Consider the following 14,196-nt stretch of genomic DNA (forward strand, 5'->3'; position numbering starts at 1 on the left):
TTAGCTCCCTTATAAAAGAGGGATGAAAGAAACCCCTCGCTCCCTTCCACCATGTGAGAAAACAGCATGTCGCCGCCGTCTATGAACCAGAAAGTGAGCCCTCACCAATCACTGAATCTGGTATGCCTCAATTTTAGACCCCCCAGCCTCCAGAACTGTGAGCAATAAATTTCTATCGTTTATAAGCTAACCAACATACAGTGTTTTGTTTACAGCAGCCCAAATGGTCTTAGATACTAGTAAACCTTGATTTCTCTAAAAATTATAATTCATACATTATTTTTATTACCTTTTTATTATCCCATTTCAAATCATGCCTTTCTTTATACTACCTAATTATAATATACTGTAAGAAAGACATGTAAGCAAACTAAATGTATGAGTGATTTACAGAAATAAATCACATCTGTTATGAATATAAAAATGTGATTCATTTGTTCTTTTCTCCTTGCTCTGTCTTACAAAATATTTAACCTAGATCTGCTTGTGGCATAAGCTCTCAAAAAAATCCTTAAATTATTTGGTGTTTCTTTGAGATATAACTCCTTCCATCAGACAGAAGGTACAGGATGACTCCCTTAATAAACCATTACTGATCTTCCTAGATCCGTCACCTCTTTTTTCTCTTAATGGATGTTTTTTCTCGATGACTACAAGGCACTGCACCACATCTCTATTAACCTTCATTTTTAATAGATAAAATCCAAACTATACTAGCAACTTCACTTCTAGAAACATATCCAACAGAAATATTAATAAGAAAAAAGAATCTCTGATGCATACAGAGATACATGTGTATAGTAATACTATTTTAATAGAAAATACTGTAAACCATAAGTTTTTTTCATTCTTCTACAAATATTTATTGAGGCAGATACTGTCCTAGGTCATGTTAAGAACTCAGATATTTATCATAAGAGCAATTAAAAATTTGAAATATTCTAAGCAGACATGTAACATAACCAGATTTTATTTTGAGGATACCTCTCTGGCTACAGAGTAAAAAAATAATTTAAGAACAATCAGACAGAAGCAGAGAGTCCATTTTAAAAACTACTATATTGGCCTAGGTGGTTTATGATGAAGCTTGGTCACAGACATTGAAAGGATTATGCAGATTCAGGAGGGAAAAGCCACAGGACTTGATTAATTGGAAAAGGAAGGTGAAAATGAAAGGGGATCAATAATGACTCCTAAGCTTCTAGTGAAAATAATTCAATATACAGTGGTACTATTCACTGAGATGCAAAATCTGAAAGAGGCTGTAAGGAAAGATCATCTATCCAGTTTTGGCAACGTTGGGTTGGAAGTACTCTTTAGATATCCAAAAGGAGTCGTCAAACAGAGAGCTGGAGTTATTGATTTGATATTAAGACCAGAAATCTGAACTAGAAACATAAATATATGAGTAATTTGAGTGTAAATGGTAATTGAAATAGGAACATAGATGAGTCACAAAGCAAAACAATATGAATTGAGGAAAAACGTTCTAGAACAAAGTCTGAAAGTCTTTCCATGTTTAACAGCCAGAGATAGAAGGATAAACTTACAAAAGATGAATAGAGAGAGAAGCTGAAAAGGAAAAGCAAGAGTGGCTAAGTGAAGCGGCAGAGCATGACTGAAAGTGTAAACACAGACTACAAACTGGATGTGGTTACTTCTAGGAAATGGAATTGGATGGAGGGAAACTGTCATAGTCAACTGTTTTGAATTGATTGGATTACCTACAAGGAGTGGGTGTTTTTTTTAGTTTAATGAAAGAATATCTATGGCTCCCATTGGTCAGTACAATTGACTTACAACACTGACTTACAACACTGACTTACACTTACAACACTGACTTACACTTACAACACTGACTTACAACAACCTTTAAAAATATAATTGTTGAAGAGATCAAATATTCATAAATTATGACGGTCAAGAAGAATTATTTATGTATCATCATCTTCATAAGAATTCTTCATTCCTACAATGATTTCTTTAATTGCTCATTTTTATACCTTTATGTTTTAGGCAACATTTAAAAAAATCTTTCATAGATAGTAACCTGAGTTATTCAAAATATGTTCTAATAGTTAAAATGTATTTTAGAGGATGGGTTTTTGTCTTTTTAATTTCACCTAATGAAATGGCAAAAATGAATAGTAAAATAATTTTGGTTTTGGAGATTTCTGCATGTAGAACTATGGAATAAATGTATTTTTCCCTAGTCCTCCCACTAAGTATAATTTAAAACCCTGAAAATTATAAATAAACAAACATAAGATAACTTTGAAAGGCAAAGAGAAGACAGACCATCCAGAGACACTGAGACCTAAGGAAAGACCTAAGTATTGAGTTCCCTGCATTTTCTTTTTGCCTTATATATCCCAGACTTAGATCTGAAGAAGCCAGCAACCTGGTAACACAAGGACAGCAAAAGGAAAACATGACAAAAGTCCACTCTCTCTAGCCAAATGAAAAGACAAGCCTAGCCAGACAGAAATCTGTTTGATAATAACTACACTACTCCAGTTAAACTCCAGTTAAACTCCAGTTAAACTCCAGTTAAACTCCAGTTAAATTAAACACCATTACACCAGTCATGGTGTCAGAAAAGAATGAGTAGGGGTCTGAAACTTTCAGCATCACCCTTGGCAATGCAGTGGAGTCCAAGTGGAAAGGTGGACTTCCACCTCCATTTGGCAGTAACGAGGTGCCCCTCCTTCCCACTGAGATCGTGTCACAGGTGACCTAGTGGAAAGTCAAGATTTTTACCTCCTTCCCGCCCCACCATCAGTGGATGCCATATGGGAAGCAGTAACAAGGCATTCCTCCCTTTCTCAGGCAGAGAGCTATCAATGGAGGCCTAGTGGAGAGCTAGAACTACCACCTCGCTCAGGGAGGAGTCTGTTTGGTTTGGTTATGAATGGAAACAGTGTGAGGAACTGGGTAATAAGGTGGGACCTCTATTCTTCTGCTGGAGTGGTGTCAGAAGAATTCAGTTAAAATCAAAGGTTTACATAAGAGCTAATCTCATTATATAATACCCCAAATGTCCAGGTTTCAATAGAATATCACCCATTACATCAATAACCACTAAGATTTCAAACTAAATGGAAAAAAAAGATGCCTGATAAAGGCCAACACCAACAGAACAATAATGTTAGAATTAGGTGATAAATATTTTAAAGCCTCAGTAACCCATTAGAACACATTCAAACAAATGAAGAATCAGAACATCTCAGCAATGGAATGGAAGATGAAAAGAGGAACTAAATAGTAGTTTTAGAACTGAAAAACACAATATTTGACATTTTAAAAACTCAGTAGATGGGTTTAAGAGCAATATGGAAGGGACACTGGAAAGAATTTCACAAATTCAAGATAAAATCATGGAAATTACCCAACCTAAACAGCAAACAACAGAGAAAGTAGGTTGAATTAAAAACAAAAAAAAACAAAAAAACAAAAAAACAAAAAACCAGACCCTTGGGGACATGTGGTACTATTAACAAAATATCTAAATTTATGTAATTGGAGTCTAGAAGAAGAGGGAAAAGATAGTAAGGCTTAAAAGTACTTGAGAAAACAATGCCTGAAAACTTTTCTCATTTGGCAAGAGGCAAAACCTACAAATTCAAGAAGGTGAGCAAAGTCCAAACAACATAAACCCAAAGAAATCAATACTGAGACATGACATATTTAAAATTCTGAAAACTAAAGACAGAGGAAGTCATAAAAGTAGCCAGAGAAAAACAGCAATGTAAAGGAAAAAATATTCTAATATGAGCAGATTTCTCATCAGAAGTCACCAAAGGAAGTGCATTTTTCAAGTGCTGTAAAAAAGAACAACTGTCAACCAAGAATCTTACTTTGTGACTATTTCCTTCAGGAAAAAAAGGGAAAATCAAAATATGCTCAATGAAGGAAAACTAAGAAAATTTTGCCAGCTGAATTATCTTAAAAATGACTAACAGAGGTCTCCACTCTTCTACGTTCTTCACCTCGGGAGCCCTTGGTGACTCTGTGACGGCCTCTGTTGCCCTGTGATCTGCAGGTCGGGAGAGACGCACAGCTAAGATGCCAGGACATCCTGAAAGCTGGGAAAGGGTCTTGCCATCTCTAAGCTGGACCTGGTGACTTTTTTGGAGGGAAAGAAAGAGCCCTGGACTGTGAAGAGTGAGGAGACCACAGCTGCACAGCCAGTCAGCAGTTGAAATTGTGACTATCGAAGATGGCCGAATAGGAACAGCTCCAGTCTCCAACTCCCAGCACGAGCGACACAGAAGACCGGTGATTTCTGCATTTTCAACTGAGGTACTGGGTTCATCTCACTGGAGAGTGCCGGACGATCGGTGCTGGTCAGCTGCTGCAGCCCGACCAGCGAGAGCTGAAGCAGGGCGAGGCATTGCCTCACCTGGGAAGCGCAAGGGGGAAGGGAATCCCTTTTCCTAGCCAGGGGAACTGAGAAACACAACACCTGGAAAATCGGGTAACTCCCACCCCAATACTGCGCTTTAAGCAAACAGGCACACCAGGATATCATATCCCACACCTGACCGGGAGGGTCCCACACCCACGGAGCCTCCCTCATTGCTAGCACAGCAGTCTGTGATCTACCGGCAAGGCAGCAGCGAGGCTGGGGGAGGGGCGCCCGCCATTGCTGAGGCTTAAGTAGGTAAACAAAGCTGCTGGGAAGCTCGAACTGGGTGGAGCTCACAGCAGCTCAAGGAAACCTGCCTCTCTCTCTAGACTCCACCTCTGAGGACAGGGCACAGTAAACAATAACAACCACAGCCGAAACCTCTGCAGACGCAAATGACTCTGTCTGACAGCTGTGAAGAGAGCAGTGGATCTCCCAACACGGAGGTTGAGATCTGAGAAGGGACAGACTCCCTGTTCAAGTGGGTCCCTGACCCCTGAGTAGCCTAACTGGGAGACATCCCCCACTAGGGGCAGTCTGACACCCCACACCTCACAGGGTGGAGTACACCCCTGAGAGGAAGCTTCCAAAGCAAGAATCAGACAGGTACACTCGCTGTTCAGAAATATTCTATCTTCTACAGCCTCTGCTGCTGATACCCAGGCAAACAGGGTCTGGAATGGACCTCAAGCAATCTCCAACAGACATACAGCTGAGGGTCCTGACTGTTAGAAGGAAAACTATCAAACAGGATGGACACCTACACCAAAACCCCATCAATACATCACCATCATCAAAGACCAGAGGCAGATAAAACCACAAAGATGGTGAAAAAGCAGGGCAGAAAAGCTGGAAATTCAAAAAATAAGAGCGCATCTCCCCCAGCAAAGGAGCGCAGCTCATCGCCAGCAACGGATCAAAGCTTGACAGAGAATGACTTTGACGAGATGAGAGAAGAAGGCTTCAGTCCATCAAATTTCTCAGAGCCAAAGGAGGAATTACGTACCCAGCGCAAAGAAACTAAAAATCTTGAAAAAAAAGTGGAAGAATTGATGGCTAGAGTAATTAATGCAGAGAAGGTCATAAACAAAATGAAAGAGATGAAAACCATGACACGAGAAATACGTGACAAATGCACAAGCTTCAGTAACCGACTCGATCAACTGGAAGAAAGAGTATCTGCGATTGAGGATCAAATGAATGAAATGAAGCGAGAAGAGAAACCAAAAGAAAAAAGAAGAAAAAGAAATGAACAAAGCCTGCAAGAAGTATGGGATTATGTAAAAAGACCAAATCTACGTCTGATTGGGGTGCCTGAAAGTGAGGGGGAAAATGGAACCAAGTTGGAAAACACTCTTCAGGATATCATCCAGGAGAACTTCCCCAACCTAGTAGGGCAGGCCAACATTCAAATCCAGGAAATACAGAGAACGCCACAAAGATACTCCTCGAGAAGAGCAACTCCAAGACACATAATTGACAGATTCACCAAAGTTGAAATGAAGGAAAAAATCTTAAGGGCAGCCAGAGAGAAAGGTCGGGTTACCCACAAAGGGAAACCCATCAGACTAACAGCAGATCTCTCGGCAGAAACTCTCCAAGCCAGAAGAGAGTGGGGGCGATATTCAACATTCTTAAAGAAAAGAATTTTCAACCCAGAATTTCATATCCAGCCAAACTAAGTTTCATAAGTGAAGGAGAAATAAAATCCTTGACAGATAAGCAAATGCTTAGAGATTTTGTCACCACTAGGCCTGCCTTACAAGAGACCCTGAAGGAAGCACTAAACACGGAAAGGAACAACCGGTACCAGCCATTGCAAAAACATGCCAAAATGTAAAGACCATTGATGCTAGGAAGAAACTGCATCAACTAACGAGCAAAATAACCAGTTAATATCATAATGGCAGGATCAAGTTCACACATAACAATCTTAACCTTAAATGTAAATGGACTAAATGCTCCAATTAAAAGACACAGACTGGCAAACTGGATAAAGAGTCAAGACCCATCAGTCTGCTGTATTCAGGAGACCCATCTCACATGCAGAGACATACATAGGCTCAAAATAAAGGGATGGAGGAAGATTTACCAAACAAATGGAGAACAAAAAAAAGCGGGGGTTGCAATACTAGTCTCTGATAAAACAGACTTTAAACCATCAAAGATCAAGAGACAAAGAAGGCCATTACATAATGGTAAAGGGATCAATTCAACAGGAAGAGCTAACTATCCTAAATATATATGCACCCAATACAGGAGCACCCAGATTCATAAAGCAAGTCCTTAGAGACTTACAAAGAGACTTAGACTCCCATACAGTAATAATGGGAGACTTCAACACTCCACTGTCAACATTAGACAGATCCACGAGACAGAAAGTTAACAAGGATATCCAGGAATTGAACTCATCTCTGCAGCAAGCAGACCTAATAGACATCTATAGAACTCTCCACCCCAAATCATCAGAATATACATTCTTCTCAGCACCACATCGTACTTACTCCAAAATCGACCACATAATTGGAAGTAACGCACTCCTCAGCAAATGTACAAGAACAGAAATTATAACAAACTGTCTCTCAGACCACAGTGCAATCAAACTAGAACTCAGGACTAAGAAACTCAATCAAAACCGCTCAACTACATGGAAACTGAACAACCTGCTCCTGAATGACTACTGGGTACATAATGAAATGAAGGCAGAAATAAAGATGTTCTTTGAAACCAATGAGAACAAAGATACAACATACCAGAATCTCTGGGACACATTGAAAGCAGTGTGTAGAGGGAAATTTATAGCACTAAATGCCCACAAGAGAAAGCAGGAAAGATCTAAAATTGACACTCTAAAATCGCAATTGAAAGAACTAGAGAAGCAAGAGCAAACACATTCGAAAGTTAGCAGAAGGCAAGAAATAACTAAGATAAGAGCAGAACTGAAGGAGATAGAGACACAAAAAACTCTCCAAAAAATCAATGAATCCAGGAGTTGGTTTTTTGAAAAGATCAACAAAATTGACAGACCACTAGCAAGACTAATAAAGAAGAAAAGAGAGAAGAATCAAATCGACGCAATTAAAAATGATAAAGGGGATATCACCACTGACCCCACAGAAATACAAACTACCATCAGAGAATACTATAAACACCTCTACGCAAATAAACTGGAAAATCTAGAAGAAATGGATAATTTCCTGGACACTTACACTCTTCCAAGACTAAACGAGGAAGAAGTTGAATCCCTGAATAGACCAATAGCAGGCTCTGAAATTGAGGCAATAATTAATAGCCTACCAACCAAAAAAAGTCCAGGACCAGATGGATTCACAGCTGAATTCTACCAGAGGTACAAGGAGGAGTTGGTACCATTCCTTCTGAAACTATTCCAATCAATAGAAAAAGAGGGAATCCTCCCTAACTCATTTTATGAGGCCAACATCATCCTGATACCAAAACCTGGCAGAGACACAACAAAAAAAGAGAATTTTAGACCAATATCCCTGAAGAACATCGATGCAAAAATCCTCAATAAAATACTGGCAAACCGGATTCAGCAACACATCAAAAAGCTTATCCACCATGATCAAGTGGGCTTCATCCCTGGGATGCAAGGCTGGTTCAACATTCGCAAATCAATAAACATAATCCAGCATATAAACAGAACCAAAGACAAGAACCACATGATTATCTCAATAGATGCAGAAAAGGCTTTTGACTAAATTCAACAGCCCTTCATGCTAAAAACACTCAATAAATTCGGTATTGATGGAACGTACCTCAAAATAATAAGAGCTATTTATGACAAACCCACAGACAATATCATACTGAATGGGAAAAAACTGGAAAAATTCCCTTTGAAAACTGGCACAAGACAGGGATGCCCTCTCTCACCACTCCTATTCAACATAGTGTTGGAAGTTCTGGCTAGGGCAATCAGGCAAGAGAAAGAAATCAAGGGTATTCAGTTAGGAAAAGAAGAAGTCAAATTGTCCCTCTTTGCAGATGACATGATTGTATATTTAGAAAACCCCATTGTCTCAGCCCAAAATCTCCTTAAGCTGATAAGCAACTTCAGCAAAGTCTCAGGATACAAAATTAATGTGCAAAAATCACAAGCATTCTTATACACCAGTAACAGACAAACAGAGAGCCAAATCAGGAATGAACTTCCATTCACAATTGCTTCAAAGAGAATAAAATACCTAGGAATCCAACTTACAAGGGATGTAAAGGAACTCTTCAAGGAGAACTACAAACCACTGCTCAGTGAAATAAAAGAGGACACAAACAAATGGAAGAACATAGCATGCTCATGGATAGGAAGAATCAATATCGTGAAAATGGCCATACTGCCCAAGATAATTTATAGATTCAATGCCATCCCCATCAAGCTACCAATGAGTTTCTTCACAGAATTGGAAAAAACTGCTTTAAAGTACATATGGAACCAAAAAAGAGCCCGCATCTCCAAGACAATCCTAAGTCAAAAGAACAAAGCTGGAGGCATCACGCTACCTGACTTCAAACTATACTACAAGGCTACAGTAACAAAAACAGCATGGTACTGGTACCAAAACAGAGATATAGACCAATGGAATAGAACAGAGTCCTCAGAAATAATACCACATATCTACAGCCATCTGATCTTTGACAAACCTGACAAAAACAAGAAATGGGGAAAGGATTCCCTATTTAATAAATGGTGCTGGGAAAATTGGCTAGCCATAAGTAGAAAGCTGAAACTGGATCCTTTCCTTACTCCTTATACGAAAATTAATTCAAGATGGATTAGAGACTTAAATGTTAGACCTAATACCATAAAAATCCTAGAGGAAAACCTAGGTAGTACCATTCAGGACATAGGCATGGGCAAAGACTTCATGTCTAAAACACCAAAAGCAATGGCAGCAAAAGCCAAAATTGACAAATGGGATCTCATTAAACTAAAGAGCTTCTGCACAGCAAAAGAAACTACCATCAGAGTGAACAGGCAACCTACAGAATGGGAGAAAATTTTTGCAATCTACTCATCTGACAAAGGGCTAATATCCAGAACCTACAAAGAACTCAAACAAATTTACAAGAAAAAAACAAACAACCCCATCAAAAAGTGGGCAAAGGATATGAACAGACATTTCTCAAAAGGAGACATTCATACAGCCAACAGACACATGAAAAAATGCTCATCATCACTGGCCATCAGAGAAATGCAAATCAAAACCACAATGAGATACCATCTCACACCAGTTAGAATGGCGATCATTAAAAAGTCAGGAAACAACAGATGCTGGAGAGGATGTGGAGAAATAGGAACACTTTTACACTGTTGGTGGGATTGTAAACTAGTTCAACCATTATGGAAAACAGTATGGCAATTCCTCAAGGATCTAGAACTAGATGTACCATATGACCCAGCCATCCCATTACTGGGTATATACCCAAAGGATTATAAATTATGCTGCTATAAAGACACATGCACACGTATGTTTATTGCAGCACTATTCACAATAGCAAAGACTTGGAATCAACCCAAATGTCCATCAGTGACAGATTGGATTAAGAAAACGTGGCACATATACACCATGGAATACTATGCAGCCATCAAAAAGGATGAGTTTGTGTCCTTTGTAGGGACATGGATGCAGCTGGAAACCATCATTCTTAGCAAACTATCACAAGAACAGAAAACCAAACACCACATGTTCTCACTCATAGGTGGGAACTGAACAATGAGATCACTTGGACTCAGGAAGGGGAACATCACACACCGGGGCCTATCATGGGGAGGGGGGAGGGGGGAGGGGGGAGGGATTGCATTGAGAGTTATACCTGATGTAAATGACGAGTTGATGGGTGCAGCACACTAACATGGCACAAGTATACATATGTAACAAACCTGCACGTTATGCACATGTACCCTACAACTTAAAGTATAATAATAATAAATAAATTTTTAAAAAAATGACTAACAATATGTCTAAACAAAAAGAAACTCTTTGAAAACAGGAATAAGCACAGTAAACAAAAATATAAGTAAATAAGCAAACATTCTAACATTGTCTGATATTGTTCTACATGTATGTTAAGGAAATATTTAAGGCAATTATATTGCAAATGAGGAAGGGTAAGGGAATGAAAAAGGAGGTAAGTTTTCTAAAATTCACTCAAACTCATAAAAGGTTAATACCAGTCAACTATGATGTTAGGTATATAATATACATAATGTATATAGAAATTTTATGTGTAAATCAAAACAGAATTCTAAAAAAAGTTCAATTATGAACCAGACATGCCATACAATCACAGAAAAAGGAGGAAGAGAAAACAACCAGAAACAAAAAATAAAACAGCAAATTTAGGCTCTAACATACCAATGATTATATTAAATGTAAATAGTCTAAATACACCAATCAAAATATAAAAGTTGGCAGAGTAATTTTTAAGTGAATCAATTATATGCTATATAGAAGTAATTGACTTCAAATTATATAGGCAGGTGGGAAGTAAAAGCATAGAAAAAGATATAATATGCAAACATTAATCAAAAAGCAGGATTAGTTATATTACTATTATATAAAGTATACTTTGTTTTCTTTACTCCAAGAAATTCCTAGAGAGGCAAAATTATACAATGTTTAAAGTATCACAAGTATCAACAAGACGACACGGCAACTTTAACTGTATATATATCAAACAGTAAGGTTGTTAAATATGTAAAGCAAAAAACTGAGAGAACTGAAAGAATTTAAAAAATCTAGAATTATAGTTTTAGACCTCAGCACCTCACCCAAAACCACTGTTAGAACAATTAGACAGAAAATCAGCAGGGATATTAGAAACTTCAAGAGCACCATCAACCAACACTATCTGGTTGACATTTACACAGTACCCAGTATAGCAGAATGCACATGTTCATGTTCACAGTACATAAACCAAGATAGAACATATCCTGTACCATAAAACAACTTCAAATTTTTAGAAAACTTAAAACATACAAATAGTGTGTTCTGACATTAAGAGAATCAAACTAGAAATCAATAATAAATAGTTTTAGGTTTTATATTTAGGTTTTTAATCTATTTTGTGTTAACTTTTGTATACGGTATATGGAAGGGGTCCAGTTTCAATCTTCTGCATATGGCTAGCCAGTTATCCCAGCATTATTTATTGAACAGGGTCCTTTCCCCATTGCTTATTTTGTTAACTGTGTCAAAGATCAGATGGTTTTAGGTGTCCAGCATTATTTCTGGGCTCTCTATTCTGTTCCATTGGTCTATGTGTCCATTTTGGTATAAGTACCATACTGTTTTGGTTACAATAGCCTTGTAGTATAGTTTGAAGTCATGTGATGTCTCCAGCTTTGTTCTTTTTGCGATTGCTTTGGCTATTCGAGCTCTTTTCTGATTCCATATGAATTTTAAAAGTTTTTATCTAATCCTGTGAAGAATTTTATTGATAGATTGATGGGAATAGGGTTGAATCTATAAATTCTTTGGGCAGTATGGCCATTTGGGCAATATTAATTCTTCTTATCCAGGAGCATGGGATGTTTTGTTTGTTTACGTCATCCCTGACTCCTTTGACCAGTATTTTGTAATTCCTGTTGCAGAATTCTTTCATATATCTGGTTAGCTGTATTCCTAGGTATTTTATTCTATTTATGGCTATTGTAAATGGGATTTCATTCTTGATTTGGCTCTCAGCTTGGATGCTGTTGGTATATAGAAATGCTATAATTTTCGCATGTTGATTTTGTATCCTAAAACGTTGCTCAAGTTGTTTATCAGAACAAGGAGCTTTTGGGTAGAGACTGTGAGGTTTTCTAGGTATAGAATCATATCATCTGCCAACAGGGATAGTTTGACTTCCTGTCTTCCTATTTGGACGTGGAGGCAATCATTCTAAGATGATTATATATAGAAAATCCATTAGAAAGTCTAATACCACATATTCTCACATATAAGTAGAAGCTAAGAATTGGATAGACATGGACATACAGAATGAAATAATAGATATTAGAGACTTCAAAAGGTGTGGAGGTAGGAAGAGGTGAGGGATGAAAAATTACCTATTCGGTACAATGTACACTATTCAGGTGACAAACACACTAAAAGCCTAGACTTCACGACTGTGCAATATGTCCATGTAATGAAACTGTACTTGTACTTCTAAATCTGTAAAAGTTAAAATTAAAAGATAAATTTATTAAAATTAAAATTTTAAAAGTAAACATATAAATCGCTCACTATGTTGGGATAAACTAATCTGTATTTTTGGTAGAAAAGTAGAAAAATATTGGTTTAATTAACAAAAACATCTTTCTTCAGAACAGTTTTAGCTACTTTGTTATTTGTTCATCAAGGCAAGTTAGGTGGTTTAAAACAAAGTGAGTAAAAGTGCAGGTGTAAGGGAAGTGTTGTCTGGCACTCCAATTAAAGTCACAGAAATAACCCTAGAATTTAAAAACTCACAACTAACTCATTATTTTACATAGTTCTCTAAGTTTGAGAGTTTGGCTTAAAATATGTTTCTTTCTTAATAAAGCCAAAAGTTTTGAAATTATATTGGTTAAATATCTATTGGATAGGTATAGTCTCCTTAAGCAAAATAAAATTTACAATAATTATTCATGGTATTTCATTTGAACTATCCTCTTTGGATTTTAATTATTTTAAGTGTTTCATTTCTAGCATATGAACATAAGTTTTGATTCTAACACATTAATCTCTAATTTTAACTATTAACTCACCCACATCTGATCTCTCTCATGCCCCATATGTTACTACCTCAGAAGCTATTATTGCATAAAGTTGCACAAACACAGTATAGTCATTACAAACTCTTTGGCACTTTGATGTTCTCTTCTAATGGCAAAAACGAAATAAAAAGCACAAAAAATCTTTTTGTTCAACCAACTGCCTCTTTGAGATGATGAATCCTGTTCCATTTGAGCACTGTGATGAGTGGCAAAATGCAAAGGTAGAAAATAGCTGAGTTCAGGGGTAGTCATAAATATAGATAAACTGTCCTTCCTAATGCAATGTAAACCTGAGATACAATCAGTGAAGGAGAGGATGAAGTAAGGGGTGTTAGGATTGACAAGAAGAAGGAAAGGTGAGATGCAGAAAGAGAAGGAAGATACAGCTAGAAAAACTATGTAAGAATAAACGATAGTCAAAATACCCTGATCATGAGACCACCCAAGAGCAGTAAATGGCAAGCATTTTTTAATATTTAATTTGAAGTTTTTTGCATTTCTGTAATATTTCTCTCTTCTCCTCCTCCCCAACTGTCAGTACAACCTACCACATTCACAAACAGATTTCTAGAGTGGAAGGAGAGAATATGGTTCCTAAGATAAAGAATAAGGGAATTCATCACCACTAGTCCTGTCTTATGGGAATTCTTAAAGTGAGTTTTTTAAGCTGAGAAAACATACCACTAATTAATAACATAAAATACATGAAGGGAAAACATTCAATGGTATCAGTAATACACAGTTAGATTCAAAATAGTCTTTTGCTTGAAAGGTGATGTGTAAAGCAATTTTATCTCTAACATGAGAGTTAAAAGACAAAACTATTAAAAACAACTGTGGCTTTGATAAATTGTTAAGGGATACAAATTACAAAAAGTTGTCAACTTTGCATCAAAATCGTAAAATGTGGTAGGGAGGAGTAGACGTGGAGAGCTTTTGTATTTGATTAAAGTTAAGTTGGTATCAGCTTAGAATAGCCTGTTACAGGTAATGTTTTATGTAAACCTCATGGTAATTGCAAAGCAAA

At 37.2% G+C, this 14,196-nt stretch overlaps 1 protein-coding gene across 3 annotated transcripts in view; it reads right to left on the reverse strand.

The window, feature by feature from the left end:
* EPM2A (EPM2A glucan phosphatase, laforin) overlaps positions 1 to 14,196 on the reverse strand; it is a 115,933-nt gene that overhangs the window by 57,385 nt on the left and 44,352 nt on the right. The window lies entirely within an intron of this gene.

The sequence above is a fragment of the Macaca mulatta genome, chromosome 4 (assembly GCF_049350105.2).
Source record: "Macaca mulatta isolate MMU2019108-1 chromosome 4, T2T-MMU8v2.0, whole genome shotgun sequence".
Taxonomy (NCBI): Eukaryota; Metazoa; Chordata; class Mammalia; order Primates; family Cercopithecidae; genus Macaca; species Macaca mulatta.